Source organism: Juglans microcarpa x Juglans regia, chromosome 2S, assembly GCF_004785595.1.
Source record: "Juglans microcarpa x Juglans regia isolate MS1-56 chromosome 2S, Jm3101_v1.0, whole genome shotgun sequence".
NCBI lineage: Eukaryota > Viridiplantae > Streptophyta > Magnoliopsida > Fagales > Juglandaceae > Juglans > Juglans microcarpa x Juglans regia.
Genome location: NC_054597.1, coordinates 19,485,258 through 19,509,692, shown reverse-complemented (window position 1 = coordinate 19,509,692; position 24,435 = coordinate 19,485,258). Strand labels below are relative to the sequence as shown.

The 24,435-nt window shown below is 40.0% G+C and overlaps 1 pseudogene; it reads right to left on the bottom strand.

Annotated features, from left to right (window-relative positions):
- Positions 1 to 19,817: 19,817 nt before the first annotated feature.
- Positions 19,818 to 23,932, bottom strand: LOC121251907 (annotated as a pseudogene).
- Positions 23,933 to 24,435: the final 503 nt, after the last annotated feature.

Sequence of the window (24,435 nt, the reverse complement as noted above, 5' to 3'; positions counted from 1 at the left end):
ATTTGAAAACTCCCCAAGAAAGCCAAAATTCAAGTCAAGGATGGAGAAACCTAGACCCGATGAGAACTCGTTTCAAGAACCTAGATTATATTAAAATCTAGACCCGTTGAAGAACCCGTCTCAAGAACCCAGATTACAAAGGAGGAACGCCACAAAGGTTGTGATTTACCTTTGATAAGTTCAAGAGTTCAATCAAGAACAAGAGGAGAAAACTCAACTCACAAATAAAATTCAATATTGTCTTGGCCTTCAAATGAGGCTACAAGGAGTATTTAAACTAAACCTAATTAAAACCCTAGCCAAAATAAAGCCCCTTTTTACCCAAAATGCCCCTGATGAACAGTGTCGTGCTACAGTACCCGCGGCTACAGTATGGCTACAGTAATGCTACAGTACCTCTTAAAACCCTAATTCCTAAAAAGTAACTTTCCAAATAAGCCCTTGGCCAAGATACAAGGCCTTCTTGAAAATCCTAGTTCATTGAAAATAAGACGTGTGGGTCAGGCATCTTCAAGCCCACTTATTCTAAACTAATAAAATAAATCATTTAACCAAATTTGAAGTCTCCAATAACAATAGGCCCTATCTCTAAATCATGTCTTCCACAGCTCGAATCAAGTGGATCAAAGCTGGTTCTCCTTCTTTCAAGCCCATCTTGAGTGTTGGGCTCTTGCTAGCTTCATCCCAAGTGGATTGCACCAATCCGTGCATTGCTTCCTTGATCTTCTTGGCCCTTGATCTTGTAATTGGCCCATCTGGAATTTGCAAATATGATCATTAAGACTAGGCCCACCTTGGTTCCCATCATTTATTTTTTTGTAAAGGCCTAGTACTGTGACTGTATGATATGAACCCACGGGAATGAAATCTCTTGAACCCACGGGAATGAAATCTCTTGAACCCACAATCAATTTAAAAACTCCCCAAGAAAGCCAAATTCAAGTCAATGGATGAAAATCTAGAGCCGTTGAAGAACCCGTCTCAAGAACCTAGATTACAAAGGAGGAACGCCACAAAGGTTGTGATTTACCTTTGATAAGGTCAATAGTTCAATCAAGAACAAGAGGAGAAAACTCAACTTACAAATAACATTCAATATTGTCTAACCTTCAAATGAGGCTACAAGGAGTATTTAAACTAAACTTAATTAAAACCCTAGCCAAAATAAAGCCCCTTTTTATCCAAAATGACCTTGATGAACAGTGTCGCGCTACAGTACCGCTACAGTACCTCTTAAAACCCTAATTACAAGGCCTTCTTGAAAACCCTAGTTCATTGAAAATAAGACGTGTGGGACAGGCATCTTCAAGCCCACTTATTCTAAACTAATAAAATAAATCATTTAACCAAATTGGAAGTCTCCAATAACAATAGGCCCTATCTCTAAGTCATGTCTTCCACAGCTTGAATCAAGTGGATCAAAGCTGGTTCTCCTTCTTTCAAGCCCATCTTGAGTGTTGGGCTCTTGCTAGCTTCATCCCAAGTGGATTGCACCAATCCGTGCATTGCTTCCTTGATCTTCTTGGCCCTTGATCTTGTAATTGGCTCATCTGAAATTTGCAAATGATCTTTAAAAGTAGGCCCAACTTGGGTTCCATCATTCCCCCTCTCCTCAAAAGGATTCGATCTCGAATCTTCACCTACATAAAAAGGAGAAAGATCAAAAACATTGAACATAGTAGAAACATTATAGTCACCTGGAAGATCCACTTTATATGCGTTGTCATTAATTTTCTCAAGAATTTGGAAAGGTCCATCTCCTCGAGGATGCAACTTCGTCCTTCTTTGGGCTGTGAATCTTTCTTTGCGCATGTGAACCCAAACCCAATCTCCCGGTTCAAAGATGACACGCCTTTGCCCTTTATTGGCGTGGGAAGCAACCCTTTCATTTTTTTGGGCAATTTGAAGTCGTACCCTCTCATGAAGTGACTTCACCAACTCCGCCTTCTTTTGTCCATCCAAGCTACTCCTGCCATCAACATGTAAAGGCACCAAATCCAAAGGAGTAAGCGGATTAAATCCATAAACAATTTCAAAAGGAGAATATGAAGTAGTAGTATGCAAGGTCCGATTATATGCAAACTCTATAAATGGCAGACAATCCTCCCAAGTTTTTAAATTCTTCTGAACAACAGTGCGTAAAAGCTGAGTTAGAGTCCTATTAACTACTTCAGTCTGTGGATGACAAGTAGTGGAAAATAAGAGCTTAGTACCCAATTTCCCCCACAACACCTTCCAAAAGTAGCTAAGGAATTTAACATCCCTATCAGAAACAATACTCCTAGGTACACCATGGAGTCGCACTATCTCTCTAAAAAACAAGTCAGCTATGTTTGTGGCATCATCTGTTTTATGGTATGGAATGAACTGTGTCATCTTACTAAATCTATCCACAACCACAAAAATAGAATCTCTACCCCTTTTTGTCCTAGGTAGCCCCAAAACAAAGTCCATAGATATGTCTACCCATGGCTCACTAGGAATGGGTAAGGGTGTATACAACTCATGTGGCAAAACCTTAGATTTGGCCTTTCTACATGTAATGCACCTTCCACAAATACGATTAACATCTCTCTTCATTTTAGGCCAAAAGAAATGTTCATGCAAAATGTCCAAAGTTTTCTTGACACCAAATTGTCCCATTAATCCCCCACCATGTGTCTCACGCACCAATAACTCACGCATAGAACAACTTGGCACACAAAGTTTGCTTTCCTTAAATAAATAACCATCATGCTTGTAAAACTTACCAAATGCCGCTTTATCACATGCCATATACACATCAGAAAAGTCAGCGTCATCGGCATATATTTCTTTCACATATTCAAACCCAAGCGTTTTAGCACTCATAGAAGTAAGAAGTACATACCTCCGGGATAGAGCATCAGCAACAATGTTCTCCTTACCTTGCTTGTAACGGATGACATAGGGAAAGGTCTCAATGTATTCCATTCATCTAGCATGCCTTTTATTCAACCCTTGACCTTTGAGATGCTTCAATGATTCATGTCGGTGTGGATTACAAATTCCCTTGGCCATAGGTAGTGCTGCCAAGTCTCTAATGCACGAACAAGAGCATAAAGCTCTTTGTCATAAGTAGGGTACTTCAGGGATGCCCCACTTAGCTTTTCATTGAAGAAGGCTATGGGTCGCCTATCCTGCATCAAACGGCTCCAATCCCTATTCCTGAGGCATCACATTCAATTTCAAAAGTTTCGTTAAAATCAGGTAATGCTAACACAGGTGAAGAGCACAACCTTTCTTTAATAGTGGCAAAAGCATTCTCTTGATTAGCCCTCCACAGAAACCCAACATTCTTTTTAATTACCTCAGTGAGTGGTGCAGCAATAGTGCTAAAGTCTTTAACAAAACGCCGATAAAAGCTTGCTAAGCCATGAAAGCTTCTTACCTCAGTGATGCTTTTTGGCGTTGGCCACTCCTTGATGGCCTTGACTTTCTCTTCATCCATCTCAATACCTTTTGTGCTAACAACATAACCAAGAAAAACAACTTTTTCCACACAAAAGACACATTTCTTGAAATTAACATACAACTTTTCATATCTCAACACATCAAACACATATCTCAAATGCTCAATATGTTCATTTAAGTCCTTGTTGTACACTAAGATATCATCAAAGTACACAACCACAAACTTGCCTATGAATGCACGTAGGACATGGTTCATTAATATCATGAAAGTACTGGGCGCATTTGTAAGTCCAAATGGCATAACCAACCATTCATAAAGCTCATACTTAGTCTTAAAATTATTATTCCATTCATGACCCTCTTTCATTCTAATTTGATGGTACCCACTTTTAAGAACAATTTTACTGAAAATACATGAGCCATGCAATTCATCAAGCATATCATCCCATCTAGGAATAGGATGGCGATACTTTACCGTGACATACCCCTCACATACCCCTTGCCCATCAAATCCTCAACTTGCCTTTAAAGCTCATTTGTCTCCTCTGGATTACTCCTATAGGCTGGTCGGTTTGGAATGGCAGCCTCGGGCACAAAATCAATCTGGTGCTCAATGCCTCTAATGGGTGGCAACTCATTTGGCATCTCCTCCGAAAATACATCCTCAAACTCCTGCAACAAAGAAACAGCCAAACTAGGAAGAGACTAGTTAGTTTCATCAAGAGTAAGACAGGACTCTTTATAGACAAGAAAAATCATAGGGCGATCTGCAAAGAAAGCCCTCTCTCTTGCATAGAATCTCACTTTTGCCTTTCATTTTTTCTCTGCAGACTCCCTTTATTTTTTCTCTCGTGGCTCCACTCTTTTTTCGTTACTCTCAACCACCTCTCTCCTTTTTTTTTCACTTTTCTTTTATGCTCATTTGCACTCTCACTCTTTCTTTTTTGCTCAATCACTTTTTTTCACTCTTTCTTTTTTGCTCAATCACTTTTTTACTCTTTCTCTTTTGAGTAACCTCACTTTTCAATTTCAGTTGGTCCTCATAGACCTGACTTGGAGTTAAAGGAGCAAGCTTGATTGTTTTGCCCTCCTTCTCATAGCTGTATATGTTCTTGAACCCATCATGTGTCACCCTCCTATCATACTGCCACGGCCTCCCCAACAAAATATGGCCAGCATGCATAGGCACAACATCACAAAGCACCTCATCCTGATACTTTCTAATAGAAAAAGTAACTAACACTTGTTTGTCCACCCTAACCTCTCCACAATCATTCAACCACTGCAATTTGTATGGTTTAGAGTGTTTTAAAGTTGGTAAATTCAATTTCTCAACCAAAGTAGTGCTAGCCATATTAGTACAACTCTACCCATCAATGATCATACTACATACCTTATTGTTGACATGGCATCTAGTATAGAAAATGTTCTCTCTCTGTTGCTCTATATCATCCACCTTAATGTGTGCATTGAGAGCACGCATGGCAACAAGAGACTCACCGGTCACGGGGTATACCACTCCATCATCATCACTAGCATCAACCAACTCGGGCACCTCATCACTATCATCCTCACTCTCAGTCATCACCTCCCCATTGTCACACATAAGCATCACCCTCCTATTTGGACATTGAGAAGCAATGTGCCCTGAACCCAAACACTTAAAACATTTAATATCTCTATTCCGTGAAGGTTGGGATTCTACCATGGGTTTGTTGCTAGTTCCCTCATCTTTTCACTTAGGTGGTTCGGTCTTTCTTTTTGCTTCAGCTGTATCATTCCTATTCCACTTTGATTTCCAAGTAGTGCTAGAAACCAAAGCTGTATCATTCCTATTCCACTTTGATTTCGCTTAGGTGGTTCGGTCTTTCTATCTCTACATAATGCTGCAATTCAATTACATTGGCTATGTCCCTATTCAAATCACTAAAAAATCTAGCCATGGTGGCCTCCTGGTCCTCCTCTACATTAGCCCGAATCATTGCCACCTCCATCTCCTTATGGTAATCCTCCACACTCCTAGACCCCTGTGTAAGATTTTGTAATTTCTGGTAAAGGTATCTATAGTAATGGCTAGGTACAAATCTTCACCTCATGAGAGCTTTCAACTCTCCCCATGTCTCTACTGGCCTCTCATAATTCCTCCTCCTATTGGTCACTAATTGATCCCACCAAATAATAGTATAATCAGTGAACTCAATTACCGCCAACTTCACTTTCTTCTCCTCAGAGTAATTATGGCAATCAAACACCAACTCTATTTTTTTCTCCCACTCTAGATAAACCTCAGGGTCAGCTCTACCTTGGAAAGGTGGTATTTTCATTTTGATGCTCCCAAGGTCTCTATCTACACCATCCCTACCCCTAAGATTCCCCTCAAGTCGTCTTTCACGCCTAACTCTTCCATGTCTACCCGACCCAACTTCAGATGCTAAGTCTTCCTCATCCTCACCATCTCCCTCATTCACATACTCATTTTCAACTCTATGCTCACGCCGCCTCCTATCTCTCCCACCTTGCAGATTTCTAATCGCTGCTTCTTGATGATTCATCCTATCTCTCACATCAACCAACACAAAGTTCAACCGCTCAAACTGTTGTTCCATGGCTTGCAATACATAGGATGAGTTATCTGCTATCCCCCTTGGTGATGATGCACTACTCCGCTGAGACATTTTAAGGTGCTGTACAAAAGAATGTTAGTGGCAAAAAAGTAAATCTCACACACTCTCTTATGTGTTTACACTCAAATAATGGCACTCCACTCATGTTTCACTTTTAACTGGTTTTTTCCTGATAATAGTCTCATACTCTCTTGCCTTTTACCTCAAGAGTTTTCCCACTCAAGTTCTTTAAGAACTAATTGAACTCAATCAAGACAAAGCAACCATGTTTTATCCCAACTACTAATTAGGTCCAAGAAACAAGAACAAGAGTAAGACGGAAGGAATAAAAAAAATGACACGTGAATCTAGAAAATTATACGAATGAAACAGTAATTATAAGACAAGATACCAACTAGAATAATGTATGCAGCCCCTTTGATGATAAGGCTCAAGAGAAATTTCAGTTTTCTTCTTCCTCTTTTTTTTTTTTCTTTTTTTCTGGACGATTTTTTTTTTTTTCTGGGCGAATTTTTTTTTCCTTTTCTGTTTTTATTTTTCACCAACTGATTTGATCACAATCAAGAATAAGGAATTAAGAAATCCCTAACAATAACTCAAAAACCCAGACACAAGTGCTATATGACAGCCCCTAGAGCAAGAGATTTTAGCCAACACAAACCCTAGAACAATGAGATTCAGAAACCCTAACAAGAGTGAAGAAATACAACAGACACTATTTTTTTTTTTGTAATCAATCCTATAGCAATGAAACCCTAGAATGAAATATGCAAGAAATAAAAGATAGAATCAGACCTGATTGGAAACCTTGCTCTGAATACCAAATGAAATGAACCTGCGGGAATGAAATTTCTTGAACCCACAATCAATTTGAAAACTCTCCAAGAAAGCCAAATTCAAGTCAATGGATGGAAAACTAGACCCGATGAGAACTCGTTTCAAGAACCTAGATTATATCAAAATCTAGACCCTTTGAAGAACCCGTCTCAAGAGTTCAATCAAGAACAAGAGGAGAAAACTCAACTCACAAATAACATTCAATATTGTCTAACCTTCAAATGAGGCTACAAGGAGTATTTTTACCCAAAATGCCCCTGATGAACAGTGTCACGCTACAGTAGTACGGCTACAGTAACGCTATAGTAGTAGTATGCATCGTCCTATTATATGCAAACTCTATAAATGGCAAACAATCCTCCCAAGTTTTTAAATTCTTATGAACAACAGTGCGTAAAAGCTGAGTTAAAGTCCTATTAACTACTTCAATCTGACCATCAGTCTGCGGATGACAAGTAGTGGAAAATAAGAGCTTAGTACCCAATTTCCCCCACAACACCTTCCAAAAGTAGCTAAGGAATTTAACATCCCTATCAGAAACAATACTCTTAGGTACACCATGGAGTCGCACTATCTCCCGGAAAAACAAGTCAGCTATGTTGGTTGCATCATCTGTTTTATGGCATGGAATGAAATGTGCCATCTTACTGAATCTATCCACAACCACAAAAATAGAATCTCTAACCCTTTTGGTCCTAGGCAGCCCCAAAACAAAGTCCATAGATATGTCTACCCATGGCTCACTAGGAACGGGTAAGGGTGTATACAACCCATGTGGCAAAACCTTAGATTTGGCCTTTCTACATGTAATGCACCTTCCACAAATACGATTAACATCTCTCTTCATCTTAGGCCAAAAGAAATGTTCATGCAAAATGTCTAAAGTTTTCTTGACACCAAAGTGTCCCATTAATCCCCCACCATGTGCCTCACGCACCAATAACTCACGCATAGAACAATTTGGCAGACAAAGTTTGCTTTCTTTAAACAAATAACCATCATGCTTGTAAAACTTACCAAATGCCGCCTTATCACATGCCACATACACATTAGAAAAATCAGCGTCATCGGCATACATGTCTTTCACATATTCAAACCCAAGCATTTTAGCACTCATAGAAGTAAGAAGTACATACCTCCGGGATAGAGCATCAGCAACAATGTTCTCCTTACCTTGCTTGTAACGGATGACATAGGGAAATGTCTCAATGTATTCCATCCATCTAGCATGCCTTTTATTCAACTTACCTTGACCATTGAGATGCTTCAATGATTCATGATCGGTGTGGATCACAAATTCCCTTGGCCATAGGTAGTGCTGCCAAGTCTCTAATGCACGAACAAGAGCGTAAAGCTCTTTGTCATAAGTAGGGTAGTTCAGGGATGCCCCACTTAACTTTTCACTGAAGAAGGCTATGGGACGCCTATCTTGCATCAAAACGGCTCCAATCCCAATTCCTGAGGCATCACATTCAATCTCAAAAGCTTTGTTAAAATCAGGTAATGCTAACACAGGTGCAGAGCACAACCTTTCTTTAATAGTGGCAAAAGCATTCTCTTGATTAGCCCCCCAATGAAACCCAACATTCTTTTTAATTACCTCAGTGAGTGGTGCAGTAATGGTGCTGAAGTCTTTAACAAAACGCCAATAAAAGCTTGCTAAGCCATGAAAGCTTCTTACCTCAGTGATGCTTTTTGGCGTTGGCCACTCCTTGATGGCCTTGACTTTCTCTTCATCCACCTCAATACCCTTCGTACTAACAACATAACCAAGAAAAACAACTTTTTCCATGCAAAAGGCACATTTCTTGAAATTAGCATACAACTTTTCACATCTCAACACATCAAACACATATCTCAAATGGTCAATATGTTCATTTAAGTTCTTGCTGTACACTAAGATATCATCAAAGTACACAACCACAAACTTGCCTATGAATGCACGTAGGACATGGTTCATTAATCTCATGAAAGTACTGGGCGCATTTGTAAGTCCAAATGGCATAACCAACCATTCATAAAGCCCATATTTAGTCTTAAAAGCAGTTTTCCATTCATCACCCTCTTTCATTCTAATTTGATGGTACCCACTTTTAAGATCAATTTTACTGAAAATACATGAGCCATGCAATTCATCAAGCATATCATCCAATCTAGGAATGGGATGGCGATACTTTACCGTGATATTGTTGACCGCCCTGCAATCAATCCACATCCTCCACGTCCCATCCTTCTTTGGCACCAGTAGCACTGGTACAGCACAAGGGCTCATGCTCTCCCTCACGTACCTCCTGCTCATCAAATCCTCAACTTGCCTCTGAAGCTCCTTTGTCTCCTCTGGATTACTCCTATAGGCTGGTCGGTTTGGAATAGCAGCCCCGGGCACAAAATCAATCTGGTGCTCAATGCCTCTAATGGGTGGCAACTCATTTGGCATCTCATCCGGGAATACATCCTCAAACTCCTGCAACAAAGAAACAGCCAAACTAGGAAGAAACTGGTTAGTTTCATCAAGAGTAAGATAAGACTCTTTATAGACAAGAAAAATCATAGGGCGATCTGCGAAGAAAGCCCTCTTAACCTCACTCTCTCTTGCATAGAAACTCACTTTTGCCTTTCCTTTTCTCTCAGAAAACTCTCTTTCTTTTTTCTCTAGTGGCTCTACTCTTTTTTCTTTACTCTCAACCACCTCTCTACTTTCTTTTTCACTCTTTCTTTTATGCTCTTTTTCACTCTCACTCTTTCTTTTTTCTCAATCTCTTTTTCACTCTTCCTTTTTTGATCACTCTCATTTTCACTCTTTCTCTTCTGATCACTCTCATTTTCACTTTTTCTTTTTTGAGCAACCTCACTTTTCAATTTCAATTGGTCCTCATAGACCTGGCTTGGAGTTAAAGGAGCAAGCTTAATTGTTTTGCCCTCCTTTTCAAAGCTGTACATGTTCTTGAACCCATCATGTGTCACCCTCCTATCATACTGCCATGGCCTCCCCAGCAAAATATGGCCCGCATGCATAGGCACAACATCACAAAGCACCTCATCCTGATACTTCCCAATAGAAAAAGTAACTAACACTTGTTTATCCACCCTAACCTCTCCACAATCATTCAACCACTGCAATTTGTATGGTCTAGAGTGTTTTAAGGTTGGTAAATTCAATTTCTCAACCAAAGTAGTGCTAGCCACATTAGTACAACTCCCTCCATCAATGATCATACTACATACCTTATTGTTGACATGGCATCTAGTATGGAAAATGTTCTCTCTCTGTTGCTCTGCATCATCCACCTTAATGTGTGCATTAAGAGCACGCCTGGCAACAAGAGACTCACCTGTCACAGGGTATACCACTCCATCATCATCACTAGCATCATCCAACTCGGGCACCTCATCACTATCATCCTCACTCTCAGTCATTCCTTAGGTGGTTCGGTCTTTCTCTTTGCTTCACCTGGATCATTCCTATCCCATTTTGATTTCCAAGTAGTGCTAGAAACCGAAGTGTACCTTGCTGTCCCTTTTCTCTTTAATTGTCTCTCCACCTTCATAGCCATGTGCACCATGTCCTCTATCTCCACATAATGTTGTAATTCAATTACATTGGTTATGTCCCTATTTAACCCACTCAAAAATCTAGCCATGGTGGCCTCTCGGTCCTCCTCTACATTAGCCCGAATCATCGCCACCTCCATCTCTTTATGGTAATCCTCTACACTCCTAGACCCCTGTGTAAGATTTTGTAATTTCTGGTAAAGGTCCCTATAGTAATGGCTAGGAACAAATCTCCGCCTCATGAGAGCTTTCAACTCTCCCCATGTCTCTACAGGCCTCTCATAATTCCTCCTCCTATTGGTCACTAATTGATCCCACCAAATAATAGCATAATCAGTGAATTCAATTACCGCCAACTTCACTTTCTTCTCCTCAGAGTAATTATGGCAATCAAACACCAACTCTATTTTTTTCTCCCACTCTAGATAAACCTCAGGGTCAGTTCTACCTTGGAAAGATGGTATTTTCATTTTGATGCTACCAAGGTCTCCATCTACACCATCCCGACCCCTTAGATTCCCCTCAAATCCTCTTTCATGCCTAACTCTTCTATTTCTACCCGACCCAACGTCAGATGCTAAGTCTTCCTCATCCTCACCATCTCCTTCATTCTCATACTGATTTTCAACTCTATGCTCACGTCGCCTCCTGTCCCTCCCACCTTGTAGATTTCTAATCGCTGCTTCTTGATGATCCATCCTATCCCTCACTTCACCCAACACCAAGTTCAACCGCTCAAACTGTTGTTGCATGGCTTGCAACACAAAGGATGAGTTATCTGCTCTCCCCCTTGGTGATGCGCTACTCCGATGAGACATTATCAGGCGCTACACAAAAGAATGTTAGTGGGAAAAAAAAAAATAAACCTCACACACTCCCTCACGTGTTTACACTCGAATAATGACACTCCACTCGTGTTTCACTCTTAATTGGCTTTTTTCGATAATAGTCTCACACTCTCTTGCCTTTTACCTCAAGAGTTTTCCCACTCCAGTTCTTTAAGAACTAATTGACTCAGTCAAGACAAAGCAACTTTGTTTTTTCCCAACTAGTAATTAGGTCCAAGAAACAAGAACAAGAGAAACACGGAAGGAATGAAAAAAATGGCACGTGAATCAAGGAAATTATACGAATGAAACAGTTAACAATAAAACAAGATACCAACTAGAATCACCCCCTTTGATGATAAGGCTCAAGAAAAAAATCCTCGAATTTTTTTTTTTTTTTTTTTTTCCTTTCTTTTCTTTTCTTTTCTTTTCTTTTCTTTTCCTTTCACCAAGAATAAGCAGTTGAGAAAACTCTAACAATAACACAAAAACCCTTGGGCAAGTGATATACGGCAGCCCCTAGAACAAGATATTTCAGCCAACACAAACCCTAGAACAATGATTTTCAGCAACCCTAACAATAGTGAAGAAGTCTGCTAACCACCACTATTTTTTTTTTTTTTTGTAATCAATCCTAGAACAATGAAGCCCTAGAATTAAATATGCAAGAAATAAAAGATAGAATAAGACCTGATTGGAAACCTTGCTCTGAATACCAAATGATATGAACCCGTGGGAATGAATTCCCTTGAACCCACAATCAATTTGAAAACTCCCCAAGAAAGCCAAAAATCAAGTCAAGGATGGAGAATCTAGACCCGATGAGAACCCGTTTCAAGAACCTAGATTATATTAAAATCTAGACCCGTTGAAGAACCCATCTCAAGAACCCAGATTACAAAGGAGGAACGCCACAAAGGTTGTGATTTACCTTTGATAAGTTCAAGAGTTCAATCAAGAACAAGAGGAGAAAACTCAACTCACAAATAAAATTCAATATTGTCTAATCTCTCAAATGAGGCTACAAAGAGTTTTTAAACCCAAACCTAATCAAAACCCTAGCCAAAATAAAGCCCCTTTTTCCCAAAATTACCCTTGATGAACAGTACCGGCTATAGTACCCGCGGCTACAGTAACCCCAACAATAAATTGATGAAACCCTAGTTCCTAAAATGTAATTTTCCAAATAAGCCCTTGGCCAAAATACAAGGCCTTCCCAAAAACATAGTTCATAAGAAATAAGACATGTGAGCCAAGCATTTTCAATCCCACTTATTCTAAACTAGTAAAATAAATCATTTAACCAAATTAGAAGCCTCCAATAACAATAGGCCGTATCTCTAAGTCATGTCTTCCTCAGCATGAATAAAGTGGATCAAAGCTGGTTCTTCTTCTTTCAGACCCATCTTCAGTGTTGGGCTCTTGCTGGCTTCATCCCAAGTGGATTGCACCAATCCTTGCATTGCTTCCTTGATCTTCTTGGCCCTTGATCTTGTAATTGGCCCATCTGGAACTTGCAAAGGATCTTTAAGAGTAGGCCCACCTTGGTTCCTATCACAAGGTATCTTCCCAAGCAAGCCATTTGATTTCCTTTCCTTCTCCTACATGTTGGCTTCCTAAGCAAGCAACTAAGTCCCTCTCCCTCTTGTATCGCTCGACTTTCTGAGCAAGCAAGTGATTTCCCTTCTCTTCTCCCTACACCCGTAGGTCCTAAGGCAAACAAAAAGAGAAAATTTCTCAAGTGTTCCTTCTTCTCACGAGAAACCTCTCTCGTTTCCACTGATTCCCACCAAAATTCTTCAAGGAAACGACTTTGCAAGTGAGTTCTATGATTCTAGCTTCTAGTTTGGGATCTTGGATCAATGGGTTTAACATAGGGTTTTTTTTTTAAGAAATTTCCTGCTTGTGTTCCAGCTTTGGGTCTTCGGATTTTCTCTTCCTCTTCTCGTCTGCTAGTTGTTCCCGTAGCTTGAAAAGGGAGCCAAGTCAATTGATATTCTTTCCTTAAGATTTCTTACGATTGAGATTATGCTAAGCAAATTTTTGCCATGTATTTTGGGGGGTTTTTGAATTTTCTGTGTTAGCCAATCATTATTTGGTAGTCTCTATACAAACTCCTCATTTGTTTCCCTCTAATAGTTATTCTAGTTGGGTGGTAACCGAAAACTCTGTTCTTTTGGCAAAACTGCGCATATTGAAACTGTTGTGCCGTGTATTTTTCTACGCTTCAAAGTTGCTATTCCTATTTAACTTGGTTAGTCGCAAGTGGTGATTATTTGATCTGTTGATATATATATGTATATGGATGAAAACGCCATGGGTCATGCTCTATTTTGGTGTTCCAGCCGTGTGTTTGCAAGGCAGATTTTGTTGTCCTTTGTTGTGTTTTCTTGAGTCTAGGCCATGTTTTAATTATGCCTTTATGTGTTGAATTAATGGAGTTGAGGGTTATAATTTTATACATACTTTCCTCAAGTTTATGGCCTAAGTAAGCCACTAAGAATTTTAAATTTTACTAGTAAGCTTACTTTCGGAAAATTTAGGTTGCCAAGAGTTGTACCCCTTTTGTTATGCTATGTTTTCAAAAAATATATGAGGCTTTTCTTAAGTTTTCTACAACTCTAACTTAATTCTGTAGTTTGGATTTTGGTTAAGAGAGGGATGTTTAAGACTATGAATGTACTAAGACTTGCTAGCTGCCCATGTACTATGAAATTTCTGAAATATGTTCGGTTTTGAAGCCTAAACCAGCCCATTTCATCCCTTATTCAATTCACCCTTTTTGTTTGACCAAGGATAAATTTTAGTATGAAAAACCATTGAAGAACAAGTAACAAAAATCAACCCTCTTGTGGGCATTTGCCTTTTATTGGACTTACCTTCCAAATGATGCTACCAAACTATGAGATGTCCTCTTTAAATAAAAATTTCCAGACTTATGATTTCTACCTATCCTTCATATAGAAAACGATGGCCTTTAAAACGGGATAGCAAGCAAATTAAGTACTTTCATGGGTTTCTTAAATATCGGAGTGAGGATACTATTGGTTGACTTAGTGCTATGTATGTAGCTAAATGGGTTAAGGAAAACACTCTAATTCCAATCTCGAATTTAAGTGAGCGCATAAGGGTGTCCGGATAGTAAGGCTTAAGGTGAAGTGAATATTAATATGTTTGTCCCATTTCATTGAATATGAGTTTATTTTCAAGATTCAAGGAACATACTTGTAAGGCATCGAGGTAAGTAGCTATGACCAAGCTCATTACACAAAACTCTCTTATGAAAGAATATCTCTCTCTCTTTTCAAATGTTCTTCTAAAGAAAGAATAAATGTATATATATTATGTACAAGCCTTTCATGATAGCCCCTATTAAGCACCCTATTGATTATAATTGTGTGTATGTCTATAAAAAGTAATGCATCATGAAATTTTACACATGCTCTCTTAAATAACTACCCTTATCTCTATACGTAGCATGACATGAAACACTTTTTCAAAGAAATGCATATGCATTTCGACTATGGAAAAGATAATGAAAGCATGCCCCCTGAAAGGGATTCCCAACCTGTGGCCGCAGGAGGAATCCGGGTCCAAAAGGCTGCTAACCCCAACACACGGGGTGTAATCATGTGTACCGGCCAAAGAAAGTGAAACGTAAAGTAAAGTTATTTCTTAAGATGTTTATGCATGAAAGTATAGTTGTGCTTGAAACCGTTTATGCACGAAAGTATAGCTATTCTTTAAATTTTTTATACATGAAAGCATTGTCAAGAACAAGCAAATGTTTATGTATGCATGTTTTCAAAAGAAAGATATGTGACTAATAAGTTAACAGCATGGTGTACTACTTGCTGAGTATTAGACTCACTTTGTGTTTATACTTTAAATGTCCAGGTATGGATGAAGAGGCTATGGAGCTAGCACTGCTGAGGAGGGAGGGGCCGATTCTTAGAGTTCCCTGTTAGTTCGACTTTGACAATGATAGTTTATGTTTTATGTCTTTATGATGGGTCTCGTGTTGGGACATTTTGTTGGATTAACTATAGACAATATGTCTTTGGGTTGTTGTAAATACTATGGTGGGGTGATAGGAACCAAGGTGGGCCTACTCTTAAAGATCCTTTGCAAGTTCCAGATGGGCCAATTACAAGATCAAGGGCCAAGAAGATCAAGGAAGCAATGCAAGGATTGGTGCAATCCACTTGGGATGAAGCCAGCAAGAGCCCAACACTGAAGATGGGTCTGAAAGAAGAAGAACCAGGTTTGATACACTTTATTCATGCTGTGGAAGACATGACTTAGAGATACGGCCTATTGTTATTGGAGGCTTCTAATTTGGTTAAATGATTCATTTTACTAGTTTAGAATAAGTGGGATTGAAAATGCTTGGCTCACATGTCTTATTTCTTATGAACTATGTTTTTGGGAAGGCCTTGTATTTTGGCCAAGGGCTTAGTTGGAAAGTTACATTTTAGGAACTAGGGTTTCATCAATTTATTGTTGGGGTTACTGTAGCCGCGGGTACTGTAGCCGGTACTGTTCATCAAGGGTAATTTTGGGAAAAGGGGCTTTATTTTGGCTAGGGTTTTGATTAGGTTTGGGTTTAAAAACTCTTTGTAGCCTCATTTGAGAGATTGGACAATATTGAATTTTATTTGTGAGTTGAGTTTTCTCCTCTTGTTCTTGATTGAACTCTTGAACTTATCAAAGGTAAATCACAACCTTTGTGGCGTTCCTCCTTTGTAATCTGGGTTCTTGAGACGGGTTCTTCAACGGCTTTAGATTTTAATATAATCTAGGTTCTTGAAACGGGTTCTCATTGGGTCTAGATTCTCCATCCTTGATTTGATTTTTGGCTTTCTTGGGGAGTTTTCAAATTGATTGTGGGTTCAAGGGAATTCATTCCCACGGGTTCATATCATGGGGTGCTGGTGATATCCCTTGAACTCACGGGAATGAAATCCCATGAACCCACAATCAATTTGAGAACTTCCCAAGAAAGCCAAATTCAAGTCAATGAATGGAAAAACCTAGACCCGATGAGAACTCGTTTCAAGAACCTAGATTATATCAAAATCTAGACCTGTTGAAGAACCCGTCTCAAGAACCTAGATTACAAAGGAGGAACGCCAAAAAGGTTGTGATTTACCTTTGATAAGTTCAAGAGTTCAATCAAGAACAAGAGAAGAAACCTCAACTCACAAATAGCATTCAATATTGTCTAACGTTCAAATGAGGCTACGAGTATTTAAACTAAACCTAATTAAAACCCTAGCCAAAATAAAGCCCCTTTTTACCCAAAATGCCGTGATGAACAGTGTCACGCTACAGTACCGCGGTTACAGTACGCTACAGTACCTCTTGAAACCCTAATTCCTAAAAAGTAACTTTCCAAATAAGCCCTTGGCCAAAATGCAAGGCCTTCTTGAAGGCCCTAGTTCATTAAAAATAAGACGTGTGGGCCAGGCATCTTCAACCCTACTTATTCTAAACTAATAAAATAAATCATTTAACCAAATTGGAAGTCTCCAATAACAATAGGTCCTATCTAAGTCATGTCTTCCACAGCTTGAATCAAGTGGATCAAAGCTGTTTCTCCATCTTTCAAGCCCATCTTGAGTGTTGGGCTCTTGCTAGCTTCATCCCAAGTGGATTGCACCAATCCGTGCATTGATTCCTTGATCTTCTTGGCCCTTGATCTTGTAATTGGCCCGTCTGGAATTTGCAAATGATCTTTAAGACTAGGCCCACCTTGGTTCCCATCAGCTGGTAACCCCACATACGATGGTTTAAATGCCTTTTTGTATGTGTTGTAGGTACTGAGTCCCCTCTTATTCAAGACTAGTTATGTTTGGTGAATGAATGATGGACTCTGAGACTCCTTTAGTTATAATATTGAACTGATCATCTATCATGTGTTTCTTTTAAACTAAAAGTACAGAGTACATACATGACATGTTCACGCATATCCTTTATTACCCTCGTAGAAAAAAAGTAAATAAATAGAGTACAATAATAATAAAGATAGAACAGGTCATGGGTCACGGCCTTATCCTAGGTTAGGGCGGGGTTGTGACAATACTGTGTGCACCTGTCCCTCAACCTCAGGCCGTGTTTGATACTTGCATTCAAAAAAATTAAAAGCATTGGCACAGTATAATCATACAATGAGCACTGTCCCAATAATACCATTGGGAATTAGTACATCATATCAATATCTTAAGGAGTACATAAAGATCTGGCTGCACTTCCAACTTTTATTCTGCAACTGCAATAGAACCACAGTAACCTTACAATCTTTTGACAGATGCGGGTTTTTTATCTTCAAGATGCGAAGAGATTTGACCTAATATAATTGTAATACCCTGGTCCTTCCTTCTTAGGTACGCTTCTCTCTTTCTGTCGTACATTTCGTCTTTATGACGTAAGCAAATCCCGAGGATAGAGATTTTGTGATCTGTTTGCCCCTTCCATCTAACGACTGCGAGCCTCATCATGTGTGCCGAACCACAATGGCATGTTTTAAAAGATATTATGTGACTTCTAAGGCACGCCTAGTGTTTTAAATGTACTGAAAATATTTATAAAGAGTATTTCCAATGTTATTGAACTAAGCTGATTTTAAATACGACAATTATAATATTCTTGAAGAGCTCCAAAAATATTATAATTGTTGGAAATCATTTTAATATTAATCATTGAAATGATTTCAGTTATTTAAAATATTATGGGATGTAAATTATGTTGAAGGCTTTAATTAATTAAATGGTTTCATCCTTTTAAATATATTAAATAAGACTTCATCATTTATTAATGATGAAGAATATTATTTTATAAACTAAAGTTAGTTTAAATAATATTCTACCTAAATTCCTCTAACTGCTTTTAATTAAGTTAACATTTACGCATTTTCAAATCTGTGTTTTAATATCTCAACGTTAGATCGTTTTGAGGATCGCCAGACGAAGGGACTGGATTATAAACCCAGACCCTCTCTCTTTCCCTCACTTTTCCCCAGCCCTCTCACCGGCAAACCTCCACTTGGCAGTCCCTCCTTCTCACGCTCTCTCTTCCTCTCCCTTGGAAGTGCAAAGCCCGAACAGGCTTGATGGCCACTGCACGGCTTACTCTACCACCGGTCATCACCCTCCGGTGGCACCACCTCCACGACAGCTTCCTCTGCCACCGGTCATCACCCTCTAGCGAACTTAGCCCCTCCCATGCAGCCACCTTCCCTGTAGCACGCACGCACAAGAGACCCAAGCACGGCTTCACCGTGCGCAACCTCTAGTGCCGCCGTGCACCGTCACCCAAGACGGGTAACCACGCTTATGAGCCTCCTCAGGCCACAACCAAGCCAACCCAACCAACCATGGCCCCGATCTGCCGCCCATGCACGCACACTCTCTCTCACTCTCCCACGGCCTCTCATCCACTTCACGGCCTTGAACTGCCACCGTGGCACCACCTCGACACCACCACGAGTTCCACCGCACGTCCCTTAGCTGAGTCCTAGGTTCAAACCACCATTTTATGAGGTGGCTAACCACTGCACGTGGTGGACAGTCACTGTGCGTGACTGACCACCACTGATATGAACCCGTGGGAATGAATTCCCTTGAACCCACAATCAATTTGAAAACTCCCCAAGAAAGCCAAAAATCAAGTCAAGGATGGAGAATCTAGACCCGATGAGAACCCGTTTCAAGAACCTAGATTATATTAAAATCTAGACCCGTTGAAGAACCCGTCTCAAGAACCCAGATTACAAAGGAGGAACGCCACAAAGGTTGTGATTTACCTTTGATAAGTTCAAGAGTTCAATCAAGAACAAGAGGAGAAAACTCAACTCACAAATAAAATTCAATATTGTCTAATCTCTCAAATGAGGCTACAAAGAGTTTTTAAACCCAAACCTAATCAAACCCTAGCCCAAAACCCTAGCCAAAATAAAGCCCCTTTTTCCCAAAATTACCCTTGATGAACAGTACCGGCTACAGTACCTGCGGCTACAGTAACCCCAACAATAAATTGATGAAACCCTAGTTCCTAAAATGTAACTTTCCAAATAAGCCCTTGGCCAAAATACAAGGCCTTCCCAAAAACATAGTTCATAAGAAATAAGACATGTGAGCCAAGCATTTTCAATCCCACTTATTCTAAACTAGTAAAATAAATCATTTAACCAAATTAGAAGCCTCCAATAACAATAGGCCGTATCTCTAAGTCATGTCTTCCACAGCATGAATAAAGTGGATCAAAGCTGGTTCTTCTTCTTTCAGACCCATCTTCAGTGTTGGGCTCTTGCTGGCTTCATCCCAAGTGGATTGCACCAATCCTTGCATTGTTTCCTTGATCTTCTTGGCCCTTGATTTTGTAATTGGCCCATCTGGAACTTGCAAAGGATCTTTAAGAGTAAGCCCACCTTGGTTCCTATCATTCCCCCTCTCCTCAAAAGGATTCGACCTCGAATCTTCACCTACATCAAAAGGAGAAAGATCAGAAACATTGAAAGTTGCAGAAACTTTATACTCACCTGAAGATCCACTTTATATGCATTGTCATTAATTTTCTCAAGAATTTGGAAAGGTCCATCTCCTCGAGGATGTAACTTAGTCCTTCTATGGGCTGGGAATCTTTCTTTGCGCATGTGAACCCAAACCCAATCTCCTGGTTCAAAGATGACACGCCTTCGTCCTTTATTGGCTTGGGACGCAACCCTTTCATTCTTTTGGGCAATTTGAAGCCGTACCCTCTCATGAAGTGACTTCACCAACTCCGCCTTCTTTTGTCCATCCAAACTACTCCTGTCATCAACAGGTAAAGGCATCAAATCCAAAGGAGTAAGTGGATTAAATCCATAAACAATTTCGAAAGGAGAGTATGAAGTAGTAGTATGCATCGTCCTATTATATGCAAACTCTATAAATGGCAAACAATCCTCCCAAGTTTTTAAATTCTTATGAACAACAGTGCGTAAAAGTTGAGTTAAAGTCCTATTAACTACTTCAGTCTGACCATCAGTCTGCGGATGACAAGTAGTGGAAAATAAGAGCTTAGTACCCAATTTCCCCCACAACACCTTCCAAAAGTAGCTAAGGAATTTAACATCCCTATCAGAAACAATACTCCTAGGTACACCATGGAGTCGCACTATCTCCCGGAAAAACAAGTCAGCTATGTTGGTTGCATCATCTGTTTTATGGCATGGAATGAAATGTGCCATCTTACTGAATCTATCCACAACCACAAAAATAGAATCTCTACACCTTTTGGTCCTAGGCAGCCCCAAAACAAAGTCCATAGATATGTCTACCCATGGCTCACTAGGAACGGGTAAGGGTGTATACAACCCATGTGGCAAAACCTTAGATTTGGCCTTTCTACATGTAATGCACCTTCCACAAATACGGTTAACATCTCTCTTCATCTTAGGCCAAAAGAAATGTTCATGCAAAATGTCTAAAGTTTTCTTGACACCAAAGTGTCCCATTAATCCCCCACCATGTGCCTCACGCACCAATAACTCACGCATAGAACAATTTGGCAGACAAAGTTTGCTTTCTTTAAACAAATAACCATCATGCTTGTAAAACTTACCAAATGCCGCCTTATCACATGCCACATACACATTAGAAAAATCAGCGTCATCGGCATACATGTCTTTCACATATTCAAACCAAGCATTTTAGCACTCATAGAAGTAAGAAGTACATACCTCCGGGATAGAGCATCAGCAACAATGTTCTCCTTACCTTGCTTGTAACGGATGACATAGGGAAATGTCTCAATGTATTCCATCCATCTAGCATGCCTTTTATTCAACTTACCTTGACCCTTGAGATGCTTCAATGATTCATGATCGGTGTGGATCACAAATTCCCTTGGCTATAGGTAGTGCTGCCAAGTCTCTAATGCACGAATAAGAGCGTAAAGCTCTTTGTCATAAGTAGGGTAGTTCAGGGATTCCCCACTTAACTTTTCACTGAAGAAGGCTATGGGACGCCTATCTTGCATCAAAACAGCTCCAATCCCAATTCCTGAGGCATCACATTCAATCTCAAAAGCTTTGTTAAAATCAGGTAATGCTAACACAGGTGCAGAGCACAACCTTTCTTTAATAGTGGCAAAAGCATTCTCTTGATTAGCCCCCAATGAAACCCAACATTCTTTTTAATTACCTCAGTGAGTGGTGCAGTAATGGTGCTGAAGTCTTTAACAAAACGCCGATAAAAGCTTGCTAAGCCATGAAAGCTTCTTACCTCAGTGATGCTTTTTGGCATTGGCCACTCCTTGATGGCCTTGACTTTCTCTTCATCCACCACAATACCCTTCGTACTAACAACATAACCAAGAAAAACAACTTTTTCCATGCAAAAGGCACATTTCTTGAAATTAGCATACAACTTTTCACATCTCAACACATCAAACACATATCTCAAATGGTCAATATGTTCATTTAAGTTCTTGCTGTACACTAAGATATCATCAAAGTACACAACCACAAACTTGCCTATGAATGCACGTAGGACATGGTTCATTAATCTCATGAAAGTACTGGGCGCATTTGTAAGTCCAAATGGCATAACCAACCATTCATAAAGCCAATATTTAGTCTTAAAAGCAGTTTTCCATTCATCACCCTCTTTCATTTTAATTTGATGGTACTCACTTTTAAGATCAATTTTACTGAAAATACATGAGCCATGCAATTCATCAAGCATATCATCCAATCTAGGAATGGGATGGCGATACTTTACCGTGATATTGTTGACCGCCCTGCAATCAATGCACATCCTCCACGTCCCATCCTTCTTTGGCACTAGTAGCACTGGTACAGCACAAGGGCTCATGCTCTCCCTCACGTACCCCCTGCTCATCAAATCCTCAACTTGCCTCTGAAGCTCCTTTGTCTCCTCTGGATTACCCCTATAGGCTGGTCGGTTTGGAATAGCAGCCCCGGGCACAAAATCAATCTGGTGCTCAATGCCTCTAATGGGTGGCAACTCATTTGGCATCTCTTCCGGGAATACATCTTCAAACTCCTGCAACAAAGAAACAGCCAAACTAGGAAGAAACTGGTTAGTTTCATCAAGAGTAAGATAAGACTCTTTATAGACAAGAAAAATCATAGGGCGATCTGCGAAAAAAGCCCTCTTAACCTCACTCTCTCTTGCATAGAAACTCACTTTTGCCTTTCCTTTTCTCCCAGAAGACTCTCTTTCTTTTTTCTCTAGTGGCTCTACTCTTTTTTCTTTACTCTCAGCCACCTCTCTACTTTCTTTTTCACTCTTTCTTTTATGCTCTTTTTCACTCTCTCTTTCTTTTTTGCTCAATCTCTTTTTCACTCTTCCTTTTTTGATCACTCTCATTTTCACTCTTTCTCTTCTGATCACTCTCATTTTCACTTTTTCTTTTTTGAGCAACCTCACTTTTCAATTTCAATTGGTCCTCATAGACCTGGCTTGGAGTTAAAGGAGCAAGCTTAATTGTTTTGCCCTCCTTTTCAAAGCTGTATATGTTCTTGAACCCATCATGTGTCACCCTCCTATCATACAGCCATGGCCTCCCCAACAAAATATGGCCCGCTTGCATAGGCACAACATCACAAAGCACCTCATCCTGATACTTCCCAATAGAAAAAGTAACTAACACTTGTTTATCCACCCTAACCTCTCCACAATCATTCAACCACTGCAATTTGTATGGTCTAGAGTGTTTTAAGGTTGGTAAATTCAATTTCTCAACCAAAGTAGTGCTAGCCACATTAGTACAACTCCCTCCATCAATGATCATACTACATACCTTATTGTTGACATGGCATCTAGTATGGAAAATGTTCTCTCTCTGTTCCTCTGCATCATCCACCTTAATGTGTGCATTAAGAGCACGCCTGGCAACAAGAGACTCACCTGTCACAGGGTATACCACTCCATCATCATCACTAGCATCATCCAACTCGGGCACCTCATCACTATCATCCTCACTCTCAGTCATCACCTCTCCATTGTCACGCATAATCATCACTCTCCTATTTGGACATTGAGAAGCAATGTGCCCTGAACCCAAACACTTAAAACATTTGATATCTCTATTCCGTGAAGGTTGGGATTCTACCTTGGGTTTGTTGCTAGTTCCCTCATCTTTTCCCTTAGGTGGTTCGGTCTTTCTCTTTCCTTCACCTGGATCATTCCTATCCCATTTTGATTTCCAAGTAGTGCTAGAAACCGAAGTGTACCTTGCTGTCCCTTTTCTCTTTAATTGTCTCTCCACCTTCATAGCCATGTGCACCATGTCCTCTATCTCCACATAATGTTGTAATTCAATTACATTGGCTATGTCCCTATTTAACCCACTCAAAAATCTAGCCATGGTGGCCTCTCGGTCCTCCTCTACATTAGCCCGAATCATCGCTACCTCCATCTCCTTATGGTAATCCTCTACACTCCTAGACCCCTGTGTAAGATTTTGTAATTTCTGGTAAAGGTCTCTATAGTAATGGCTAGGAACAAATCTCCGCCTCATGAGAGCTTTCAACTCTCCCCATGTCTCTATAGGCCTCTCATAATTCCTCCTCTTATTGGTCACTAATTGATCCCACCAAATAATAGCATAATCAGTGAATTCAATTACCGCCAACTTCACTTTCATCTCCTCAGAGTAATTATGGCAATCAAACACCAACTCTATTTTTTTCTCCCACTCTAGATAAACCTCAGGGTCAGTTCTACCTTGGAAAGGTGGTATTTTCATTTTGATGCTACCAAGGTCTCCATCTACACCATCCCGACCCCTTAGATTCCCCTCAAATCCTCTTTCATGCCTAACTCTTCTATTTCTACCCGACCCAACGTCAGATGCTAAGTCTTCCTCATCCTCACCATCTCCTTCATTCTCATACTGATTTTCAACTCTATGCTCACGTCGCCTCCTGTCCCTCCCACCTTGTAGATTTCTAATCGCTGCTTCTTGATGATCCATCCTATCCCTCACTTCACCCAACACCAAGTTCAACCGCTCAAACTGTTGTTGCATGGCTTGCAACACAAAGGATGAGTTATCTGCTCTCCCCCTTGGTGATGCGCTACTCCGATGAGACATTATCAGGCGCTACACAAAAGAATGTTAGTGGGAAAAAAAAAAAAAAATAAACCTCACAC